We start from the raw sequence: 24,907 nt of genomic DNA on the forward strand, positions 1-24,907 counted from the left end.
GAGAATTCAAAGCCTAATTTTCGTAGTATCACGACAATTACGAGGATAATTATGATCAGGACATGAATATTCCGCTATTGATTAGTGTATGCTAAACTCGGTATCGATTGGTATTGGTACACGTTACTCACGGCCAAATCTCATTACAGGATTACATATACCTGTCAGAAATATTCGAATGAATATACTTATTTTTCTCGTAAACACGTTATAATTATCTTGTAATTTTCAGAAGAAACGTAATAATGGAACGTAATAATTTGCAATTTTTATCGTCAATGAAAATATACGAAAAATTATACACGAGATAGACACAAAAGGATTCTCCCTGAAAATCGAGGAGAATAATCCTACCTAACTCGGACATAGTATAATATTTCCATCTTTTTCACCTCCAAGATTATCCAAAAAAAAAAGAGAATTCCCTGGAAACGTTTATTAAAACCCTCTTCTCGACAACACGTCGAAATTTCCATTGAAAAAAATAAAATTTTCCCCCGAACGAAAAACTCGAAGGAACGACCGACGCACGAAATCTTGGACGAAAGAATGAGGAAATACATCGGCGATTATCCCTAAACAACAACTATTATCATAAACCTTCCCCTCTTCTTCCGATTCGCCGGAAAACTCATCCTCAACACCCGGTAAAAAGTCGCGACAACGACGCTCGGTAGTTGCGACAAGAATGCATTACCACCGTTATTGTTATCGCGAGAATCGAATAGTTTCGCGAAAGGGGGGGCGAGGAGGTTGGTGGCGATCGGGCGGGGGTGATGACGGGGGAGGATGGCGGGCAGCTGCACCCGATACCCGCCTGTCGCGCTTGCAAATACGGGGAGAAACGTGCACATGTAGTATCGGCGAATATTGGGCCGCGCGTCAGTCGTACGGCGGACGTCCTCGGGAACGGTCGTGCCGCGCTCCGTCTCCGAATTTTCGCGTGTGTGTATTGTGCTCGTCGAGGGGTTTGGCCACTCGAAGGAAAGGCGCTCGATTGATTTGAAATTATAATTACGGGATTCGATCGAGTTTAATTATATTAATGGTAAACGGATTTTTTTTTTTTTTTTTTTGGGTTGAGATTAAACGGTAACGTTTCAAAGTAATTTAATCAATTTCGTGGATAGCATAGAGATGTAATATCGTTATGATAATTTGATGTTAGATTTGAACGAGAGTTTCAAATGTTCGATATTAATAATCGTATGTTCCTTGTTGATAAAAGATTGTAATTTTCTTGTAAGAAATAATTATCATTGCATCTATTAAATACGTTTTATTTAAAGAAAATATATAGGAAGATTGTTAATATCGCACGATCGAGTTTTTAGAACTCCTCGAGAAATATTACATTGTTTATTAATGTAACGTATACAATACGTAATCGAACGGGAGATGATTTCTGAAATCGAATAAATCGGAAATTTGTTCATCTGAGATTTTGTTTTCATTAAATTTTTCGAATACAATTATTTGTTTTGGTTATTGATTCGTAATTGGAAAAATGTAGAATAAAATACCAGAAGTCGGGGAAAATGTAATCGACAAATTTTTAAATTCGATCTTCTGGAAAATTAATTTTCGAATGAAAAAAAAAATTTCTTCTTCATTTTTTATTTTTTTCTCTTCATATACACATTCTATCGATAGCTCATTCATATTCAATCGGGAATCGAAGTCAATAACCAATTTCACTTGCACTTGATAAATTTTCAAACACGACTCTCTCGAAAACAAAACCTCAAACGAAAAAAAATATATATATATTCAATTTTTTACCTTTTCACCAGAAATCATCCTCCATCACTCGTTGTCCCACGAATAACCAATACCATTTTATACGTAACTCTTAAATATTAATTTGCATATTCGAGCGATCGGTTGTTGTAATTGATGGATCGCAGAGGATGATTTTGAAAAAGAAATGGTATTAGTTGTACGAATTACGATTCGTCGAATTAAATTCACGGCGAGCAATCGTCCGAGAATTGAAAGAAAGGGTTCGAGACTTTGCAACCTGTGGTGTGTGCGTGCCGCGGGAAACGGCTTCGAATGAGAAGCGTTCGCGATCGATTTTTGAAACGAACGCTTTTTTTTCCTTCCTTTCCCCCCTCCCCTCTCTCGATTTTATACTAATGACGCGTTCAATCAAGCACGAATGTCGTTGGATGTTTCGATGTGACGTTTCGACGTTTTGGTGGATAATAAATTATTTTTTTAAAATTTATCGTGGAAAATACGTCGTGTTTTCAGAGGATTGTTTTCGAGTTTAAACGACTTTTATTCGATGATATAATTAGATTTTGTTGCATTCTGCAGGAATATTAGGGAGGGATTCTCTCGCTATTTAACCTGTAGGTTTAATCCAAGGATTAATCGGGGCTAATCTACTTAAACTCTGTAGGTAATCTGAGGATTGAGAGAAGAATCTATTATTAACTCTTTGCATTTGAAGAGTAACTGCTGTTTGTACGGAAATTAAAGGAACGAAGATCCATTCGGCAAAATTATCGCGATAAATATGTTTCTCGAGTTTATATTTACATTTCGAACGAAAATTTTATCAAGATTTGTTTTTTTATAAAATATATTACAAATATGTATCGAGCAAAAATAGCAAAATTTTCATTTCTATATTTACATTTTTACATTCTCGCGAGGGAAGATATTTCGAAAAATTCTTTTCACTTGCATCGAATATGAATTCGTCTCAAACATTGTGCAATAAAATTAAGATTCTCGATAATTTAAAACTAGAAAGTGGTAAAAAGAAAAGCTAGAAAGAAAATCAAATAATAAATAAAAGCTCCATTTAACTCCAACATCTTTTTCCCCCCTTTTCCCAATTTTTCTCATCTTACACGGAGCTTTTCTCTCTCAAAGTTATTTGAATATCATAGAAAGGAGGTCGATTGGAACTCGAGAAAGATTGGGGGGAGGGAAAAAAGTGATTTGAAAAATATTTTCAGAGAATACACGGTTACTCGTTCGAAAACTCATCGCGTTTCATAGATTGTATAACGAACCGTTTTCTCTCGTTTTTCGTATCGGCGAAATATACGAGTCATTGACGTTGAACATGATCGGTGAAATAGAAATCGGTGGAAGAATAGATATACGTAGAGTAGATATACCGTGGTAAATCGGAAAAACACTCGTCCCTGACGATTCTGATGGAAGCAATTAGAGATACTTGGAACGGCCTCGCTCTATATCGAGAAACTTGATTTTTTCAATAACGGGAAGGAAAAAAAACCGTTCACGAAAAAAAGAAATTAATCGGAGAGTCATTTTAAAAAATTGTATACAAAAATATTCAACCTGTTGTCGATCAAAATTAATCAAATTATTCCGTATTATTACGCAGACATTTCGAAGATGTAAAATAAAAATAAGTAGAATACGTAAAACTTTTCTCACGTCATCCACTTGACTTAACCGTGGATAAAAAACGAATCGATAATTCCATTACGTTCCATCCATCGTTGACAAACGAACTTTTCTTGAAATTTGGGGGAAAAAATTACCGCTAATCATATACAAAAGAAACTACACTTCTCCGGATCCAAAGCGCGACGATGTCGCAAACAATTCCCCTTCTTCAATTTCCCTCAAGTCGTCCCAAATGGATCTCGCTCCTCCCTTGCTGCAAGATTCAAGTTTCATTCACAAGTACCTTTTATTTCCTCCAACGTTCGTCACGTGCACACAAGCGACGATGCACTATATCGGATATAGTAGTCCTTGGTAATCTTATCGCGGCGACTTTGCACCGGGGAAAGCTGGCCCATTCAATTTCCTTCTCCTCTTGGTTCACGTCTCTTCACCGAGTCTGATACGGGAACCAAAGCGAGCGAGAGAAAGAAACGGAGCGAAACGGAGAGAAAGAGAGAGAGAGGACAAGACGACATTCGACGTGTCCCGATTGAAATTAACGTCACGTCCACGGTACACGTTCTTTTGCACCCTTGTCGTAAGAGCGGACGACGTTGCCTGTACGAGTTTACTGTTTTATCAAAAATTCAAAGACCACGCTGTGATCATCGTCTCTTCTCGTAGAACCGCACAGAGACACAGGTAAAGTAACCGGAATTCCTGCTCATCAACGTTTTCTTTCATCTTCTTTTTTATTCCTTTCTCGGTGGTAATGCACAATAATGAGCGTCGGTTCGTCTTGCGGTGGATGATGATGGTAGTGCAAGGTTTGGGCTGCGAATGCGTCTTGATTTTTCTTTTTTTTTTTCGTTGATCGAAGATCGATCGAAATTATTAATTGCGAAATAATAGTAAGAATAATTAATAGGAAAGAAGAAAAGTTCAAGGAGAATTGAAAAAGTAACAATTTTCATTTCTTCTTTTTTTATCGACACATTATAACGAAGAATTTCGAGTATTTTATTCTCGTTTCAAAACGAGATAGGCTCTTCTCTCTAATTATTCCTCGATCCCGTGGAAAATATCGAGTTGAAAGTTTTCCAGCAGTTTGTAACACGTTAAGGAGAAATGATTCAACGCGTTATCGATCGTTCATTAAGCTCTAGGTTGACTGTCGAGTACACTCGGCCACCGAGAGAGATATTCTCATCTCGCCTCGCCGCCCTTTTCACCATCGATGACGGCGATGATCGCGGCGTCCTGTGTCTTCAGCTCGGGTTCCTTGAACCGACCAGTCGCAACGTTTCACGGGAAATTCTCCTTTTTTCGTGTTTTTTACCCGCAAAAGGGATCGAAGAAACCTGTCGGCCGACAATTTGTTCCGCAATTTTCTCGTTTATCAAACCAAGTATCTTCGAATTAACGGGGCTTCGACATCCAATCCGTTTGTTTCTGTCTGTACGATCATGAGCGATAACTTTCAATCGGCGTTAATCGATTTTCCATCTGTTCGTTTTCCCCGGAATCTTGTCGAGTATGAGCAAGATAAATTCAATTCGACTTCGTGCGGTGGATGGAACTCGACTACTCGTTAATCTTTCGATCGAATGCGCTCCTTCTTTTTAACCCTTCGTATTTTTCCAAAACGTGTTCCTTTCAGGATCGATCTTCGATAGATACCGTTAAAAGAGATGTCGAAAGAAGAAACGCATTCTCTGATTTATTATTTTAAAACTGCATCTAATTTACTCTCCTGCGCGGAACAATTTAAATATCGATTCCCTTTTAATTCTTATCGAAGCTCTTGAACATTTTAAAATCGATGGAATCTTTTATTCGAACGAAATAATATCATTTAACAAAAAGAAAAAAAGAAAAACGAAATCCAAAGTTCAAATTTACCCTACGAGCTACTCGATCCCATCGCTACCGCTGTAGTATCGCAGGACAGACATACGACCGCAAAGGATTAACACCGTCCACTCGAACAAATTGGAAAATTTCCAAGCTCCTCCCCCTTAATGAAAAAAAACACGGGTGATCGCACGATTGAACTCCGTACTCCCGGCTGTTTCTTTTCCATCCGTGCGAATCCATTAAGTCGTTTCGAGATGAACAAAATGGAAGTAAAACAAAAAAGGAGCCGAATGGGATATCGCGTTCCCCCGCTCGGTCCAAATATACCGGGGTTTATGCGCTGTGAAACGCGCGCCGACCGAGAAGTTTTTGTCGCGTAACGACTAGACGTCTTTTGCTTCTTTTCCCTCCCCCTGTCCTCGACGTACGAGAGTTAAACGTGTTTTGGCTCGAGCTAAGGCGTTTTCGACCCTGTTGCACGAAATCAAGCTATGATTCCCCCGTGAAACGCTCTTTTGTAGCGAGAAACTGTTCCAGAAGAACGTTTCCAAACCCGGTAAACTTTGCAAAGTGTGCCTTTGAAACCCGGCAACTTGTCTATGGTAACGAGCCATCGTTCCACTCGCTTGCGCCAACGCATCGACTCGCGACAATGTCCTTCCATTGTTCCTCAGGTGTCTCTCTCTCTCTTTCTCGAACTTTCGAACTCTCTCCAACTTTACGTCGAATCGTTTCTCTCTCTGCGCAGCCTTCGAATCTCTTTTCATCTCTTTTCACCTCGACCTCCCCCGATATCTTTCTCTCGCGGGAAAATTACGAGCAACTGGACAAAATACATAGGAGCATCGTGCTCGAGGCGTCAGCCACCATTAAGGGAATCGAGTGTTCTCGCTGCGTTTTCCACAACGCGTGGAATGAAAGTTGGTGAATCACAACAGGAGTCTTGACAAACGGCGAGAGGCGGCCTGGAATCCGCTACAAATCCGCCGGAGGCGCGATTTATTTACGCTCTCCAGCGGGTCTCTCCAGCGCGTGATGCACGTAGAGGAAAGATAGGGCAGAGTTGTTGACGCACGTACAACTATTTTATCTCCGCTTTGTCCCCGCTGCTAATTTCAACGATGGTCCGCCGACCTAGCCCAACCCCTTAATTAGAATATCCAACGCCCCGAGCCAGGATTTAATATCGTTAATCGAGAAAACGAATTCCATTGTAGGAGAAGCGTGGATCGAGAGAGAGAGAGAGAGAGAGAATCGGCAACGTGTGGTTAAATCACTGCACGCTTTTTTAATTACGAGTACGAACGAAGCATTGGGCATTTGTCCGTTTGTGATACTGTAACGCGTTAGAGATGTGGAAGAGGGAAGAAAAATTGTTTCTTCTTTAAAAAGGAGTCGAGGTTTTCGTCGAAATTAATTTTACTCGGATAAAAGTATCCTGTTCAACTAATAAATTGCGTTATTGAAACTAATAAAAATTCCAGTTTTAAGGAGATTTTGCAACGATGTAATCGTAATCAAAATATGGAAAAAAGTTCGTTTCGTTTTTTCGGATAGATTTTCTATAAAAAAAATCGTACGTAATCGTTCCGATTGTATCCATTACATTCGCATACCCAAAACGTTAGACCAGTGATCGATAACTTGTGTACTCCTCGAAACATTATGCATTAACATATTCTCTACAATTAAAAAAGTGTATTATAAAAATCTCTTCAAAAATTAGAAAAGGAATATAAAATAATAAAATTATTGCTATATTTTTCTGTATTTTTATTAACATCTTCAAATTATTTAAAAACTTTTGAATAATCGTTTAAATAAATCTCACTATTCATTTATTTTTCATTCAATCTTATAATTTTAGTTAATACCGTGTATATTTTTCTCATAATCAAAAAACAATCTCGTGATTTCGCAAAGGTTAAGAACCACTGGTCTAGAAATTCGCATGGTTGCATAAATTTGCTCACTGCAAGCAACCGATTTTCAGTCGCAAGTGTTTGCAAGAGCCTTGGCGCATTGAAGAAGTTTGTTTAACTCAAACACAAGGATAATTTGTTGGTTATAAAATGGTTTGGCGGTCGTTGAAATATCGTAGTCACGAAACTCGTATAAAATTTTATTCAATTCCCGAGATCAACAAAACTTGTTCAATTTTCCTTATTGAATATAAAATAATCAAAAAATAAAGGTTAGCCATTAAGCAATGTCGAATTTTTTTTGTAAGAAACTGTTTCTGTTAAAAAAAAACTTTCTAACCTATAAAACATACGTTCAAATACGTACGTACGATATTTTAATATTAAAAAAAATATTTGGTTATTATTTGATTCAATTTTTTTTTTACCATTTATTTTAAGTTGAAAACGAACAAAGAGAAGATGTGCAATTATGCTTTAAAAATAGTAAAATTATGCTAAATGTGTAGAATAAAGAGGATGAGAGATATAAATTATAATTATTATTCTTTTACTTGTATATAATGAACGTTTATTGTAATTAAAATAATTGCTGGGATACACGTACTCGTTATTAACACTCTTTATATCTTTCATACTTTTTACCGTGGATTACAAAGAATAAAACAAATTGACAGGAACAAAGAAAATAAAGGTTTCTATGCTTATCACTGCCATCTGGTTGTATCCTATGGCAATTGAAAAACTGCGATGCAAATAGGAAATAAAATTTGTGATACGTTCAATGATGAGAGTGTGAATGACAGAATCGTAAAAAGATATTTTAAAGAAGAATGGGAATTTTGATTTTATCCATGATATACATCCATGGCATATCTATCGAGATCGTCGACGATTATATTTCTAACCTAACAATTTCTATTCTAAACGTTCTGCGTTTACCACACGAGAAATTATCGAAATATTGATATTTAATGTTGAGAATAAATAATTCAGTTTCTTACAGAAAATTTCGACGTTACTTTTATACTGATAAAACTAACCTTTTTCGATGATTTCTTTTAAATGGTTATTCATTTTTCTTTCACGGCAATCGATGCATCGATTGAAAGGGCACTGAATATCGCGATGCTTGAATATAGCTAAAAATATCAGCCCAAAGTTTCACCATTCACAAGAAGAATTCCCATCGTGATAAATTGGCAAAGTTTAAGAATCAGTCTCCTAATTATTGGAATTTACTCAAGTACACCACAACTTCAAACTTTATTGTTTTCTGAATAAAAGTTATACCGAAAACGTCGAACGTCTGCACTTTTCAAACAAATAGTTAAAAAACAATTTGAGCTTTAAATTCGATAGAAAAAGAGAATATTTCTGTGTTTTTCACCACGTTTCACGTCACAAAGTTTCGCAAAGAATATCACGAGACGAGACGAGTCACGTTAATGGCGGAATCACGTTCTATCGTTTCGAGTGCTGAATCGATAATCGATCGCGATTATCTATATATACATATATATATATAATATTCAGAAATATCACTATCGATAAAATTATCGATAAATATTAATAATATAAGAATAATATCGATATTCAATATATTTCGAATATTCGATATATATTTCTCTTGAATTGAGAGGTGTGACTGTCGGTAAAGTCGATAACGATGAATATTAATAATAGAATAGAATATCGATATTCGATATATCGATAATATTAAAATGTCGTTAAAACATATAAAAACAAAGGTAATATATTAATTATAATAAAATTATTCAAAATAATATAATATTTACTTATTTCATTTTTTTTTGCCAATCAAATATCTTTATATGAAAGATACAAATGAAAAATTATTTTCACAAATTCTTTCAGATTCTTTCAAAAAAATAAAATTGGAAAAATATACAAATAATATTAATAAAAATTTTGAATGATTTTATTACAATTAATGCAATATATATACAAATACATTTCTCCTAACCTCTTTAACAATATTTCAACGATATTATTATCAATATATCGTTACTAATCGATATGATTGAAAATTTCATATTTCAGATTTCGTTTTTTTCCATTAAAAAAAAAAACACATTTATACGATTTAACGTAAAATGAAACATATCGTTCTTTGCTATGGAAATTGATATATCGTACTGATTTCCAACGAAAAGTAATATATTTCACTTATAGAGATAAAAATGAATACATTTGGAATGTTGCCTACGAAGAGAAGTATGTTTCGACCATTTACTGAAATTTTACTTTGAGTGACCTATCATGTGCAGTACCATATTTCGTTTATAACGATGAAAAAGAATCGCATTTGTGTATTTGTCTATGAAATATGATATAATCAGAATTTAGTTCTGATCTGGTCGTAATACATACATTGCCGAAAATGTCCAAATGTAATCTTGTTTCCTGACAAAACGGCGAAATACATTATTTCCCATGACAAAGCATGTTATTCGTTACAAGAAACGAAATTGATGGCTTGCCGCATAAATATTGTGCGTTCACATTTTGTGAAATTTAATTTTTTATACGTAATGAAAAAAAAATTATACCTAAAAATAATATTTATATTATACATATATTTCCAAATCATATTATTATTATTATTGTTGTTGCATCTTCAATGAATCGTATGATGTTATTCAAAAAGTAAATTGAAAAATCATTCGTCAGAAATGAAACGATCAAATTTTCACACACGAGAGTTTCGTATTTGCAAAATTTTATCAAAAATAATGCAAGTACAATTAAATTTTATTGGACGAATTATTTATTTATTATTAATCTATCACGATCATTTTCAGCTTCAACCTTTGAATCCACCACGCAACCAAGTTACCAATCGATGATTTTAAAACCTAATCGTTAAATCGAAATTTCATAATAAATGATTGCAAAAGAAACGCGTGCACGAGAGAAGAAAAAGCATAGAAAAATTAAATCTCTCTGTAAAAAAATGGACGCACAATATTCGCATATCCTCCCGTTCGATTGCTTTCGAAACAAAACTGACTCGCCCCAAACGAAACAATAACAACACGCAACAAACGACGATCCGTCGATACAACAGCCGCACCTCCGGATTGGTTGGAAGCAGCGGCGCGTATCGCCACGACACGTGGCCGATTCCAAGAAATCCGCCGCGCATCCACTATGCAACGAGTTTAGCGAATTTCCGGCGCATAACCAGTCAACGTCCGCGCGCCCTCCGTTTCCTCCCACCTTTCGGTTAATCTACCGCCGCCGACATCACCGCCTCCACCACCACCTCCTGCGATATATTGCGGACGTTGTTCGCCAAGCGTCTGCGCGGATCGCCAGCTGCTCACCACGCGAATTTAAAAGCGGGCAGTGCGCGGTGAACGCTGCGAGTTTCACCACAGTCGGCCTCCTCCGGTCATCCGCGGACGTAACTCCACCGGTTGCGAGTTCTCGAACCCGAATTCGACCCGTTGTTGTTTTACAAGTGCCGTGTGAGAACACCGCCTCGATTCACCTCGAGAATTATATATACCATAGGACGTGATGGGGAAGGAGGAGGAGGAGGAAGAGGAAGAGGAGGAGGAGAAGGCCACCAGCGTAATTAGAGGCTACCAGCATCCAACAGATGAGTATCCATTTGACAGATCGAGGAGGATCTTGTTGTTCGCGGTTGCATGATAATCGGGCGGAGTTTCCTTCTTTTCAAAGAAAAGAAAAGAAACACACGGCGTTTAGAGGGATGCAGCTGGTCAGAGGCCGTATCAGAGTTTACGCATGGAACGGAACCGAGGCCGCTGAATTCCGGGGAAAATCTGCCGCCACTCGCGTACATCGATAAGTAGAGAGATTCGAACTGAAGGGATAAGAGGAGAGGGTGAGAGGGAGAGAGAAAATCCGGCCGTAATACAGAGACTTTTAGCACGAAGCCGAGAGAATCTCCGTCCGTCTTTAGAATAAATGATCCTCGACGTCGAACAGCACCGCACACGCTTCGTTTCCCGTTTTCATCTTTCCTCGAGGAAGAAGCATCGATCAAGGCTCGTAAAAATGGACGACTTTTGGCACGGAAGCCCCTCGATGCATCCTTTCCCATCCCCCCCTTTTTCGTTTGCGTTTTTTGCATTCGTTCGTTTCTTCTCTTCGTTCTTTAACGCCACGCCACGCTTCATCTTGTTGACCGCTCTCTTCGTTCGTTTCTCCTGCGTTTCTTATTTCTTCATCTTCTTCTTCTCCTTCTTCTTCCTCTTCTTCTCTTGTGTTCTTTCTTCCTTTCTTTCTTTTTTGTCCGTCTGTCGAAGGAAGATTGGATTTTCTGGATTTTTAAGGTTTCCACGATTCCAAGTTTACGTATTTTGGTATTGCTTACGCGAGCGTGATAATTAAGATTAAGAATTTTATTATAATGTTTCTCTGAGAATTTAAGGTTTCCACGATACGTGTATTTCGGTTATTGCTTTCGGGTTTTCGGAGAGTGATCGGCAAGAGGCTCCGTGATGTTTCGTGAAGTAATGCAACGTTGCGGATGGCTTCTTAAAGGGATAATGCGATAAGTGGATATTAGATAATGAGCGTTCTCGTTTTTTTTTTGTTAGTAAAAAATGAGAACAGTATGGTGCTTTCTTTTTCTTTGAGTAAAAGAAGGATTGGTCGAGATTGGTGAAATTATTTGTTATTTGTTATTCGAGATTCTGAAAGGAAGAAGGAGGAAGAATTTTTATCGCGTCGTATTATTTTGTTATTATTATACGGTAATTTTGTTTGCCAATTATAATTTTGTTTATTTGTAAAATTTCGTGTCGAGAGTGAATTGTTTGATCAATTATATTACCATCGAGATAATTCGCATAATTCAAAAATGCATCAATTTTGTTGCAATTCTCTTTGATCTTTAAGAATTCTTCCGTATATTTCGCATGAAAATTATATTATAGCAATGATCTTGCAAAAAGAGATATTTGGTTTACTGATCTGTTACTCGAAATTCAAAAGAACGATGATGATTTTGTTATCTTTTATTCTTTTGTGATATAATACTCGATATCTTTCAAGATATCAGAGAGTCAGATATTGAGTATCTTTTGAAATATTCACGGTTTTACCGTTGCCTCGAAACATGATTGACACGAACCACTCACTGTACATTAATGGTAATGAACTCAACTCCTACAGCATTGATTATTACTTCTTACAGTAAGTGCCGAGCAATGCCTTTACTTTCACTTGACTCGAAATGGATTAAACGCGTATCAAAACTGCTACTAAATTAATAAATTTGATTAATTTATTATAAGTAAAACTTTAACGCGTTTCATTAACCGTTTGTTGGATTCAAATAATTTGATCAATCAACCTGAATAATTAACTGCACAATATGCATGTACCATGTAACTAACGTATTTCACAAAGTTGTTTACATTCTGCTGAACACGTATGCTGAAAATGATTAATTCACGTTTTGCAACGCCTTTCTATTAAATATATATATTTAAAGATCGTTTAATTTTTAGCTACGTAACGTGTTACAGAAAAAATTCATAGTTATTCTTCGTACAATTGATCGTACGCCTTTTCTTCAAATTTAACGCGAATAATTCGTTCATCGATGAATTGCGGAAAGAGAACACCTTAGGGAACACCTACACGACGAGAATAATATATCAGAAAAATTCGCGGGGAACACGTCTTACATCCGAAGAATCTTAGAGCAATAGAAAATAGCTCGATCACTTCTATTCTTGCATTTCTGTTTTTCCCCCTTTTTTTCTGTTATTCCCTTTATCTAGATCCATTCGTCTTTTCCTCGAACGAAAAGGAAAAAAAAAGAAAAGAAAAAAGAAACTACTATTAAGGAGCACATTCTTCGCGTTCCACGCATCTCGACCGAGCTATATAGCTCTATCGGCTTTTCATTGCGCAAAAATGAAACAAAAAGGCGAAATTTACTCTCGACCAGAGCAAGAAGACGACGCGTCATTCTCCTTTTTCGCTCGCGCAGGATGCATCGGTTCTGCTCCGGAACTCACCGCCATAACGCCAGCGAGACTTTGGCCAAAGGTAATCTTTCTTCTTTATCGATCGGTCAGGATCTGTCCATATATTTATCGACCGAGTTATTAACTATGAATAGCATTTAAGATTCTTTTTCTTTTGTATAACAGCGAATGATTGGACGGGAGTATGGCTAGAAAAAGTTATTGTAGCGTATCGTAACGAAGGAAAACGAAAGATGATAAGTTGTAAAGTTGAAAAACAATCTAGAGCGAGAAATTTTATCGACGTAAGTATTTTGTCGAATGCATCATTTCTCGAATAACGATTCTTAATAAGAAAGAGCAAATGCGATTGCGATTTTCTACAGAACCATACGATGTCAAAGTGATTTTTCATCCTTTGTTTCTCACCCTTGATATAAATACGATATAATACACTTGAGCTTCTTCGATTCCTTTCATTTTTCCCTTAACTCTTTATATTTACTGAATATATGGTTCGATATCGATTCGAATAATTCCGATACTTTCGGTGTTATATACGTGAGACCGATACAGCCCGATATTACGACACATACTGATAGCACATATCGATTCCAGGCCTCTTACTCTTCGATACATCATGAACCTTCAAATAACAACCCCCTGGGCAAAAGAGTATTCGATCATTCTCTAAAATGGAGTAATAATTTTTTCCAAAAGATCATCGAATAAAAAGGGACGAAAATTCTTCTCCGATCACCAATCGAATTTATTCGAAAATCCTAATCATCGTCCTCCTCCCCTCGCACAAAATTTTCGTTCCATTTTCTCGAGATTCTCCTCAAATAAGGATTCTCACGTCGGATACGTAGCTCCTTTCGAGGGAGGGCGATTCCTGTAACGAGGAGAACGCCCGTTTTGCATCCACCATTTTGCTCCAGCCTTCATTAATCTCGCTGACCTTTCCCGCGCGACCTGTCCTCCCACTTAAACACTTCTCAGGGAAAATATTTAGCAAACTTCCATTCCGCCACAGGTTGCAGAGATTCGGTGTGAAAACACCGAAGGAGGGAGCCGTTTCGAATCGAAGCTTAGCCAGCTTAGCAGAGATTAAACGCCCCCCATTCGCACCCCAATTCTCCGATCTGATGAATTAGTTTTCGGCTTTGTCTTGCCTCGTTGTTTTCCTCTCTCTCTCTCTCTCTCTTAGATCGGACAGACGATCATAAAACGTATACAATATATGATCAGAAGGTATAAATCGATATTCGGTGTGAATTTACATTGTTACCCAAGTTGAGAGAAGTTTAAGATACGCTCTCATCCGGCCATATATCTGTAACGTCAAAACGTTTACTTTTTACTACGTGTAATATTTCATTACTTTACATTCGACCGATTTTACGACCTCTATGCACGTGTATAAAGTGTAACTTTTGAACTTTTATTCCCAGTATTTTTTTTCTTATCTCGTAAGATTCGATTTATAAGAGAAAAATAATGTCTTAATCAACCTGTATATTATATACGTTTGTTTTATATTTATCCTTTAATTTATTTTATATACGTATATATATATATATCGTAGTTATTTAAGAAAAGAAGAGTAACGATCGATCGATCATTTTTACGCGATCATAATTCTTATTATGACGGTGAAAATGTTTAACCGCGTCGAAGCGGATATCAGATATGTTATATTCATCGGTGTATTCGCGATGGACGGTTTGCAGTACGTGTTACAAATTCTGAGAAAAGACCGGATCGAACGAGGCTTGTTCCGTTAAGGCCACTGACACTCTCGAATACCGTGGCTTCACGACATTTGAATATTTTCAAAGACCTCCCACCGACAAGAGAGCATCGGTGATTGATGACACCTTCTTAACGAAACTCCCCCGTCGGACAAATATCTCTCGCGATGCAGCAAAACGCAATTATTTCAAAGGATTCGTATTTCTAGACAAAAGTGTGTGGGAGAAAAGTATATACGAGATGAAGATATTTAAGAAAAAGAGGAGATTTGTCAGATATTTTGTAAATTAGAATTTAAAAAAGGGGAGGGAGAAAAAGAATTGGTGAGTCGTTTCTGACGAACAACACGGCGAAAATTTCACGAAGCGCGTATAAGTCACCGATATTCCCTGGCGGGTTTATCTTTTTAAATCTGACTTTATCCAAACGTGTCTCTTGAATTATTCGCGAAACGTGGAGAATTTTTCGACCTCTTCCTGTTACAAGATTCAGTCAACGATCAAAGAGGAGTGCACACACGGCGGCGTACACGTTTCCTCTGCCTTTCTCCCCTCTTCTTCTTCTTCTTCTTCTTCTTCGTTTTCCTCGTGGAGGAAATCGTAGAGGTCGAAGAAAAGCGTCTGACGTGTTTGCATTTCGCGGAATGGGGGGCTAAAGGATGCGCGATTAACGAGAGAAGTCAGTTGCCTGATAAGATTAGAGGAGGAAAGGCGTGACGAGGGAAGGATGAGGGGGCGTTTAAGTGGAGAAATTTTCGAGAATGGGCGGTGATGAGAGAGGGAGAGCGGTGGAGTCGACAATGGAGAAAAAAGTTGAATAAGCAGGGCAAATATTTTCCAATGTTAGGGTGGTAAAAGATGGCGGGGGGAGGAGAAAAAAGTAACGCCTTCAAATCGGTGAACCGAGTCGGAGGCAGAGTTTAAATATCCACAAAGAATTTCGACTTTCGCGACCAAAGCGTAAAGTGTATTCGAGAAGTTGTTGCCAAAGTTTCCCCATAAATTGTTTATTTCATAACAGAATTTACGATGGATTTCCTTCAAAACAGACTTTACCTACGGTAATAGCAACAACTCTTTCCAAAATTGTGCGAATACAATTTTTACGAATCGAAGGGCCACCAACTTTCCCCTCGTTTCTTCAATTCCAAAAATTTCTTAAATTTCTGTTTGATCGAATCGAACCATTGATTAAAATATTTCGAGAAAGGAATCGAAAAGTTAATCAAGCTACCTAAGTTATCATCGATAGTTTAAACTGTTATAACTTAAAAAAAAAATTCGAAGCCTCTTTCTTTCAGAATCTTTTCTTAATATAATTTCTTCGTCGATTTTAATCCTATTATTTTCATGATAAAAATCCACTGTTCTACGATAACAAGAAAATAATCGCGTAAAACGAAAGAAACTTCTTCGCTCGAAGGAAGAGAAAAGTACAAATTCATCTCGAAACGATTGATCTTTTCTTTTTTCGAATTCTAATTTTAATTTTAAATACTTGAACAGGTTATTCTCACATGTAACGCGATGAAATTTCATTACAGGCACAAGTAACGCCGAGGATTTCCCTCCGATTGTTTCACGTTTCTACGATTTGTTTTAATAAAATGTATCCCCGCCCGTTCATTCGTCCATCGTGTCCATATATCAAGGGCTATTAATTTAATGGGGGTTGGAAATTGAATGTGAAATGAAAATTCAACGAGCCAGGTTTTCTCATACCTATTAACCGTACGATGATCGAACGTTATCGATTCCTCGTGTTTCCAAGCACGATAGCAGTAATTGATAGATCGTGCTCGAAACCGCTTCCTCCGACGAATGGAATCATTGCCATGTAAATTAGGGAGTTGGAATTATACGGGGGAGTTGTTTCTCCACCCACCCTGCTGCTGCTGCTCGTATATTTCGTCCATCGAAAAATGGGGGAAGAAGTCTTGGATTCGTTTTATCACCTCGAAAATTATAATGCCTTCGATTGTGAAGCATTAAAATCTCTCTGCTCTGTTTAAGGGGAGCTTATAAAATAATTACTCGATCGATCGATATCACGGCGTGATAAACATAATTCGTGAAAAGTTTCACGAAGAATTTTGTGGCGGGCTGTACAGCGCGGAATTCTATGGGTGATTCGATTATAATTAACGTGACGTGGTCGGAGAGAATAATCGCGAAATTTTCACGGTGATGGCCGATACTTTTGCGCGTCCTCCGCCCGTTCGCGCGGTGTGGAAAACGCGGCATAACTCGCATTCGTTTTCACGAATTATGGGTGGCAGGAAAAATGCATCCGCCAGTGAATATCTTTCCCGTGATAATGTTATACGCGCCGTTTAATTCGATTTCGGGGAATTTTAACATTGACCCGCCTTTTTTTAAATTTGCAGCATTATCTCCAATTGGAATCTTCGTTTATTAATAATTTTGATCATTTCCTTTTCCTTCACAATACTAATCCAATTTTTAATTTCTAGGCTGCACGTGAAATTATTTGGATAAAAGAAGCGTGGAATAATTAAGAATTCGACAAATTGGAATCCAGAAGGAAGATTGTTAACTGGAGCGAATTTTTAAAAATCTTTTTAAGGAAGAAATTTTTAAAGGTAGCCCGTTCGTTGTAATTTCACCGCGTCGTCACAAAGGGATAATCCGAATTCGTGAGACGGGAGATGGGAAGTCGAAGGTGGGAAAATTTCTCGGGTCTTGGCATCGATCAGATGCGGAGGGCGGGCGACATCTCGCGATAAACGCGTTTCCTCTGTCGGCGTGTCTCGATGGAATTTTATTAGCTTTTCTTCGCGGGGCGCATCGTTTGACATCGGAACAGCTTGCTTAATATCGAGAGAGGAGAAACGCTCGCGGATAAAAATTGGCGGTGAAAAACAGCCTTTCGAAACGATCGTTAACAAATTCGCTAATAACGATCGGAATTACCCGTTAAACGATCCATTTATCACTCGAGTTGCCGGCCCAGTCACGTCCCGACGATTTTCCCGAATATCGCTCCCATAAAGCGAGTCGAACCGTGTGTCCAAACTGAATTCTCGAAACTGGCGCAAACTCGTAATTATTTGTTATGCACGGGCCAGGGATTTTCACGGGCCTCGAATAATTTTTACATCACGTGTGCATCAACGTATAAACGATACAAGCAGGTGGAATAATTTTTGGTTTTAATATCGTCTCGAGTATCGATCCGTTAGGCATCATCTTTATCTTCCGATCTATCCGATATGTATTACACAGCGTCGATTGGATCGGATCGAGTAAATGCAAAAGAAGAATACTAAGCAAAACGATTATCACGATATTCTATTGAAAGACTGTGGCTTCGAGCCAATTTGAAAATAAAGGAAAGAAACGGGGAGGAGGAGACAGTTTGGAGCCAAGTGAATTGGAAAATTGTTGAGTAATTGAGGATCGTCACCGTTTGAAACAAAAAAAAAGAAAAAATAAAAATAAAAAAAGGAAAGGTAAAAGGGAGAAAATTCGCAAACACGAAAATATTTCTTCTTTAAAACCGTATCTCGTCCGTTGAAGTTTTTAACATTTAATTCTACGATATTGTAATAATCAAATATTAAAATTAAAATTGAGATTCCATCAAATCTACTTTGATTCAACGATTGACGTCCAATTAAAATTTTTCACATTCGAAAATTCAATCGTGTTATCAACATATGTAAAGAGAAAAAGTTATCCAAATCTCCCTTAGTAGAATTGATCATTTGTCCAACTAACGTTTAGATGAAAAGTATCATATTGTCCGGTTATAAAAACAGTTGATTGATGCCTGTATTGTCAAAATCAGAGTTGGAGAAAATTTGAGAAATAAGTTAAATTCGATATAAATAAAAAAAAATATTCCCTATGCATAGTGATATCGGATAAAAAATTATAAATCAACCATGGACGTAACATGGACGATCCTTAACGAGGATGTGACGCAAGAATGCGTAACAAGCGTAGTAAAAGCTTAACAGGAGACGAACGTTTTCTACATGCTGTTCAAAATTATGCAAAATTGAGGGAGAACGAGTTCTTCGATGTAATTCGTCGAAGAGATCGCATACCAACCACGTAGTTCTCGCGATCGGTAATATCGTAACTTTCCTAAATTACCGATTGTAGAAAAAAACGTTCTCGAACATTACCCTTTCCCTTGCGCGTCGTCGTTCTTGGAAACTCGATCGTTTACCCGGCTAATCGATATTTCGGATACGTCTGTTCCGTGCAATTTCTGCGAACGAGCAAAGTTTTAATCTTGACGCGATACTAGACACAACAAGGCCGTCGTTTTTTGTACGAATTATCGATTCCTCGAGGTTGTAGAAACCCCGATTTCGAGCAGCTAGCATCTGCAACGTCGCAGCGATACGATTCGATAAAATATACAGACGTGCAGTTTTTACAGCTTTGCACCTGGAGAAAAGGTATACGTTCTAACGCGTTTCCAACCATTTTATCATTTTATTTTATCGGGCAACCGATGCAACATATTTTTCTAGGAAAGATCATTTTTATAAAAATAGTTTTACGTTCACGTTACTTTTTTAATTCGTTTAATAATACATTCGCCCCGTATTTCTATAAATAATTACGTGTAGAAGAAAATCGATCTCAATTTGTTTGAATTAATAGGGAAACAAGATTACTTGGATAAGAAAATTTACAGGCACTTTTTCATTTCTATGAAACTTTTTAATTGTTAAAGTAGAGAGATATTTAATATATATGCAATACATATACATATATATCCGTGTTTCATACAGTTTCCAAGTTTGTTTTTGGCATATGTGGGTTGCCTCTCTAAAGTTCCGCAGAGGTTAAGTGGTTGATAATATTAGATAAACTGTGCAGAGATTCTATTCTGTTCCAAAACTGACAATAAAACCTTTGAATTATGTACACGGATTAAATCTATTTTTAACCTTTTTTCATTTTTTCGCAAAAATCATCCAATAGATAATATCCGATATCCGTTATTGTTGTACACGGAATAGGTGAAAAAACAAGCCTGATCATTGCAAAAAGAAATAATAATGGTTTAGAGATAAAGGCAGGGAATGGGCGTTCCATTATATTTTTTTGCATCGTATGAATAACATCCTTGCCTTGTCCTGACAATGCGACGCAAATAAAACACCCATTATTTTCTCCACTTGCATTTTTAATTTCCAAGTTTCACCACGTTTTATTCTTAACCACTATCTGCCTACTATTGTTACCCACCACTATATTATTACACGTTATATTTCCACGAATATCTATTATTATCCTTGTTATTATTATTATTATTATTATTATTACTATTATCACTATTGTAACCAATGTTTTCAATGGTTAAACTTTTTCTCTTTCTCTTTTTTTTCCCTTTTTTTTCTACACAGAACCTTGGCTATCGCTCGTGCTCGCGGTAGTTGATATAATTTATCGAAGCAGCAGAGATATTATTTAAGCCACAGTGACGCAGTCATTCGTCTCCCGGAGAGAGAGATTACGTTCTCTCCCCCCCCCCCTCCTCTCCCCTTCTTTTTCTTCACCCTTCTCAAGCTATGCAAGCGACGATGCACTATATCACGTCATATTTTTGAACGGCCGAACAGACGAAAATAATAATTCCCTCCGATTCGAATCTGGGAGCACTTTCCGATCCAACGGGTATTAATGCGATATCGCGCGTTTAAAACGTGCTTTTTTTTTTTTTTCCTTTTAATTAAATAAACATGTTTCATCCCTCTCATCGGCATCGATCGAGGCGTTAGCCTTCTCTAGTTTCGATTAAAATCGGGGAAATTAATTTAATCGTGTACAATCAATGCGGAGCCAGGTTACAATAGAATCCTTGATTAATCGGCTTAATAGGGAAACGCAGTTGGAATGAATCGAGAAATGATTAAAATCGTACTTTGAAATAAACCTTCTGTATTAACCGTGTGTATTAATGATCCGAATCTGTACGAAAATCGATACTTTTTTTAACGTTTCGTTTCTGGCGATTATTATCCAACATTTATAGCTTTCGCGGTTCGAGGGTTTCTTGTTTAACGATTGATAGAAGTTTCCGGTTTACACCAGAACCGCTCCACAGCCGGAAGTCGCGAGCGATAACGCAGGTGTGTGCTTTAGTATCGTTTACGTTTTCGAGATTGCGGATATTTTTGTGTATCGATGTCGTTGAAAATCATAGTAATCGTCTCTCTTTATAAAAGGAAACGAATATAGTTGGCAAATATCGGACCGTCTTTCTGGGGCCATCATCGTTGTTTTTCCACTCGAGCATCGTCGATCGGTTTTATCGACGGATAACCTTTATCAACGGATCGCGTCGACTCATGAACCCTTTGAAAATCGAAGAACTCGTATTGAATTTATTCGCCCTATATCGAGCGCGCCAGTCTTTTACCATCCATTCTTCCATGTATCTCGTTTCCAAAACGCTTCGATCGATTGGCATTCCTTTGAATCGTTGGTCCTCTTTGTTGCAAACTCCTTTTTTTACCGTTCAAGGGATCGATCATGATCAAAGCGATTCTTTATTTATTGCTAAAAATTTTAAACGATCGTTTCTATCGAATATTGGTAAAAATTTGCAAACACTCGACACCCTTCCTTTCATTTCGTGCAATAGAAATTAACCCTATCATTTTACCCGATCGAATTGAAAAAACATATTTCGAATCGACAATTTTACCAACTGCAACCAGACTCCTTTCCAAGAACCTTCCTCTTATTAGCATTACGGTATATTAGGTTCATCAATAAGGTTAATTATTCGAATGGAATTAATAATGATCAAACTTATAATACGACTGCTACAAGACACGCATTTTTAATAATTTTTTATACCATTTCTAATTGGAGGATTTTTGGAGGTAATTGATCAATCCCATTAATATCACCTGATATACCATTCCCAGGAACAGATAATATCAAATTGCAAAATTGTATCAAATGATGGAAGGAAGCGAGTAAACAACATCTTCCACCGCGAAGAGGAAAAGAGAGAGAAACCAGGTGTCGCGTCAGCTGCCCTGTTATCAAGATCCCAAACTGACTTGGCGCAACCCTTAGCCGTTCCACGCCATCTGGCGTTTCGCGATTCGCCGATTGGCGTTGCGAACTGCGATAGTAATCCTGCAGGTGGAAGCGTGCTGCGTGGAAAAAGCATGGCGGCCGTGGAGGGGAGGGGAGGGTGGATCGCAAGAAGCGGGGCGCGCGTATTGTCGGCGATAATTGAGAGGCCGATTTCTAGGGGGAGGTCATAAACGAAAGTCTGGCCGGCTCGTAAACCGGCGAGGGAAATTCATGCGAAACATGCGAGGACAGTTACGATGGATAGTCGTGCGGCTGGCTGAGAAACGGTTTTGTTTGTCCCCGCCGTTGGTTGTTCGTGGTTAATGGCCGATGGTGAGCAGCCCGGCCATTGGCTTTCGCCGGTTGTGCTCTCGTTCGTGGGAGGGGAAAAAAAAGAAAAAATGACTCGTTTGAGGTTTAAACCGTGGATGGAAGCGTGCGGTGAAGGTTTTTGGTGATTGAAAATTGGAATTTATGGAGTTGAAAGGTGCGGGATACGGGTGAATAAAATTAGAATCGTGTAGGATTGTTTTTCGATAGTTTTTGAGGGGGGAGGAGAACTCGAAAACTCGAGTTTTTTTCGGTTTAATTTTGTGGAGGGGGTTTTTTTCGTGGACGACCAAGTATATCGTTATTCGATTTCAATACTCGTTTGTTCATTTTGAATCGTTATTTTAAGTGATATTATATAATTATACATAGAAATAATGTGAAATTCTTAGATTTATATTTGGAGATACATATTTTCGATTCGTGAAATATACCTCAGGTGTTAAATAAATCGGCGTAGAAATTAAGAGATTACTAACGATGCGTCGATGATTAATGAGAATTGGAAACTTCATTAGGACCTTACACTTTGCTGGACTAGCATTCTGCAGATTCGTTTGTGACTATCTAAGTAGCTTAATTACTTCCTACCAAGCTAATAGACCGTGTGAACGCACGATTAAGCAATCGTTAATCATGGAACATAGTTTTCTCGATATCTGAATTGGGGAAATATCGCGAATCAGAGAGATAATACGGAGTATTTTTATTATTCCGCAAAATCTAAATAAGCTAACGTTTATCGCGCGAAATATGGTCGAGAAGATCGATCGTCGCCGACAAAAACGAAACATCAATCGTGTCGAGTGACTCAGAATCGAGTGACTCATGCATAATTTATTTCGGTTTAATTAGAGATTGGATCTCGCGTGGTAAGAAAAAGCAATATTTTCCATAAATTCGTGCCGTGTGCTTATGCAAATTGAGCCCAAAATCGTAAATGTTTTGCACCCACACCCGATATAATATCCTACCCTTTATTTATGAATTTCGATATTGATTATATTTTCGGTTGAAATATATCATTGCACTTTGTTGCAAATCTCGAATAAAGAGCAGAGTAACATTTGGGGGGTTGTTTGAATGGAATTCTCGTATCCGACACGTTTTAAATTTAAATGTATCAGAAAATACAAAATGTTGCGGAAATATCGCGTGTTCTCCACTCTCGTTCAATCGACGGATCCTCGATCGTGTACAGAGAATGAAATTAATAAATTCGGGCGATTTTACAAGCTGCGAGTGAAAAAAATGAATTGTTTTTGCGGAGGGAAAAGCTGTGAAAATAATTTTTGATTTGTGACGAAATCTCGAACGTGCAAAATGTTTTGCCCAAATGCGTGATTTTCGCGGAAAATTTACTGGAGCAAGATATTGCATGACGATATATCATAAATCAATATAAGTCGCATTTCAAGTTCATTTTTAACAAAACTTTTTAATCGTGCGATGCATCAGTCTGTTATAGAAACAAAGAAATAACTCGTATTTAAAATTGGTCAAAGGTTGAAACTTTAGGGGTTGATTTCACCCCCTATTCCAAAGAAGGAAAATTGTTATCCACGTGTAATTGTAGCACAATTTCTCCAGTAAAATACTTTGACGAAATTAACTTTCATTTTCACCTTATAATAAGTTTCAAATCCACCCACGAATATATAAGATAGATTAAAAAAAAAAGATCTAAATCCTCCCTCTTTAATCGACAAGCATTCTCGAGACCAGCTCCATTTCGACCTAACTCGTATAACGTAAATTATTACCATCGTTCGAGCTTATCCATCCACTTTTACGCATTTTTAGGACAAATAATCCCCCCCCTCTCCCCCACATTCGTTTTGACGAGAATTAATATTCCCGGCGAATAAGGATTTACCCGTAAATCATGATGGATGCGAATTTACGAGGCGAGGTAGATGGCGCGGCGAAACACGAGGGAGAGATCTTTTGCTCCCCCCACGAACGAATCGTTTCCTAGACATTCAATACGCTCGGTTTACCGGGACGAAAGCGTACAGAGCCGCGATGAATCATTGCGGTTCTTATTAAATTTCACTGCCGAGAGCTGGTGGACGACGACGACGACGACGAGCCGGTGAATTCGCTTTCGAACGACAGTTCCTCGTTTGTTTTCGAGTCGGTTTTCAAAGGAATCCGATCCACGATACACGAGAATCTCTCTCTCTCTCTCTCTATCGTTGCCGCTATATATATATATATATATGTATATATAGCGTGTTGTCTCGGTCGAATCGGGGAAACACACTTTGCCCAACCGTTTAAATATTTGCCTCGGATCCGCGTGGCTTTGCCGTGGGGGAGCCCTGCCAGCGATTGGTAATCGATTATCGGGACCATCGATTAGAAATCTCGCATCGAGTTTCATTCGCCGGTGATTGAAGATGGCGCTGATTCGACGATTGTTGTATTTATATCGAGATTATTTTGCCCAAGATGCACGGTATCTGTTATTTCGATGCATAAATAAAATTGTTGTTGATATTTATGTTCAATATTTTCGTTTGGAGAAGATTGAAAAAATAGTTTATTCCATTTTAATAAAAAAGAAATAGCCGATTCAGTTGCAGTTACAATCGCTTCTGAAGGTAGTTTT

At 37.7% G+C, this 24,907-nt stretch overlaps 1 protein-coding gene and 1 long non-coding RNA gene across 13 annotated transcripts in view; one reads left to right on the plus strand and one right to left on the minus strand.

Moving 5' to 3' along the window:
- LOC107997066 (uncharacterized) overlaps positions 1-8,634 on the minus strand; it is a 65,174-nt gene extending 56,540 nt beyond the window's left edge. Inside the window, exon 1 of the long non-coding RNA XR_001765916.3 lies at positions 8,201-8,634. This is a non-coding gene — a long non-coding RNA (uncharacterized LOC107997066). The remainder of the gene's footprint in view (positions 1-8,200) is intronic.
- Positions 1-24,907, plus strand: part of LOC107997064 (uncharacterized) — a 113,210-nt gene that overhangs the window by 74,993 nt on the left and 13,310 nt on the right. Inside the window, exon 1 of one of the 12 annotated variants that reach the window (XM_017055426.3) lies at positions 10,512-13,214. The exons of 10 other annotated variants lie outside the window; for them this stretch is intronic. The gene's annotated coding sequence lies outside the window, so the exon portion shown is untranslated. Of the gene's footprint in view, positions 1-10,511; positions 13,215-13,443; positions 24,900-24,907 lie in introns of those variants that run through there. One more of the 12 variants, XM_028666350.2, reaches the window with a different exon arrangement.

Source organism: Apis cerana, linkage group LG3, assembly GCF_029169275.1.
Source record: "Apis cerana isolate GH-2021 linkage group LG3, AcerK_1.0, whole genome shotgun sequence".
Classification (NCBI taxonomy): Eukaryota; Metazoa; Arthropoda; class Insecta; order Hymenoptera; family Apidae; genus Apis; species Apis cerana.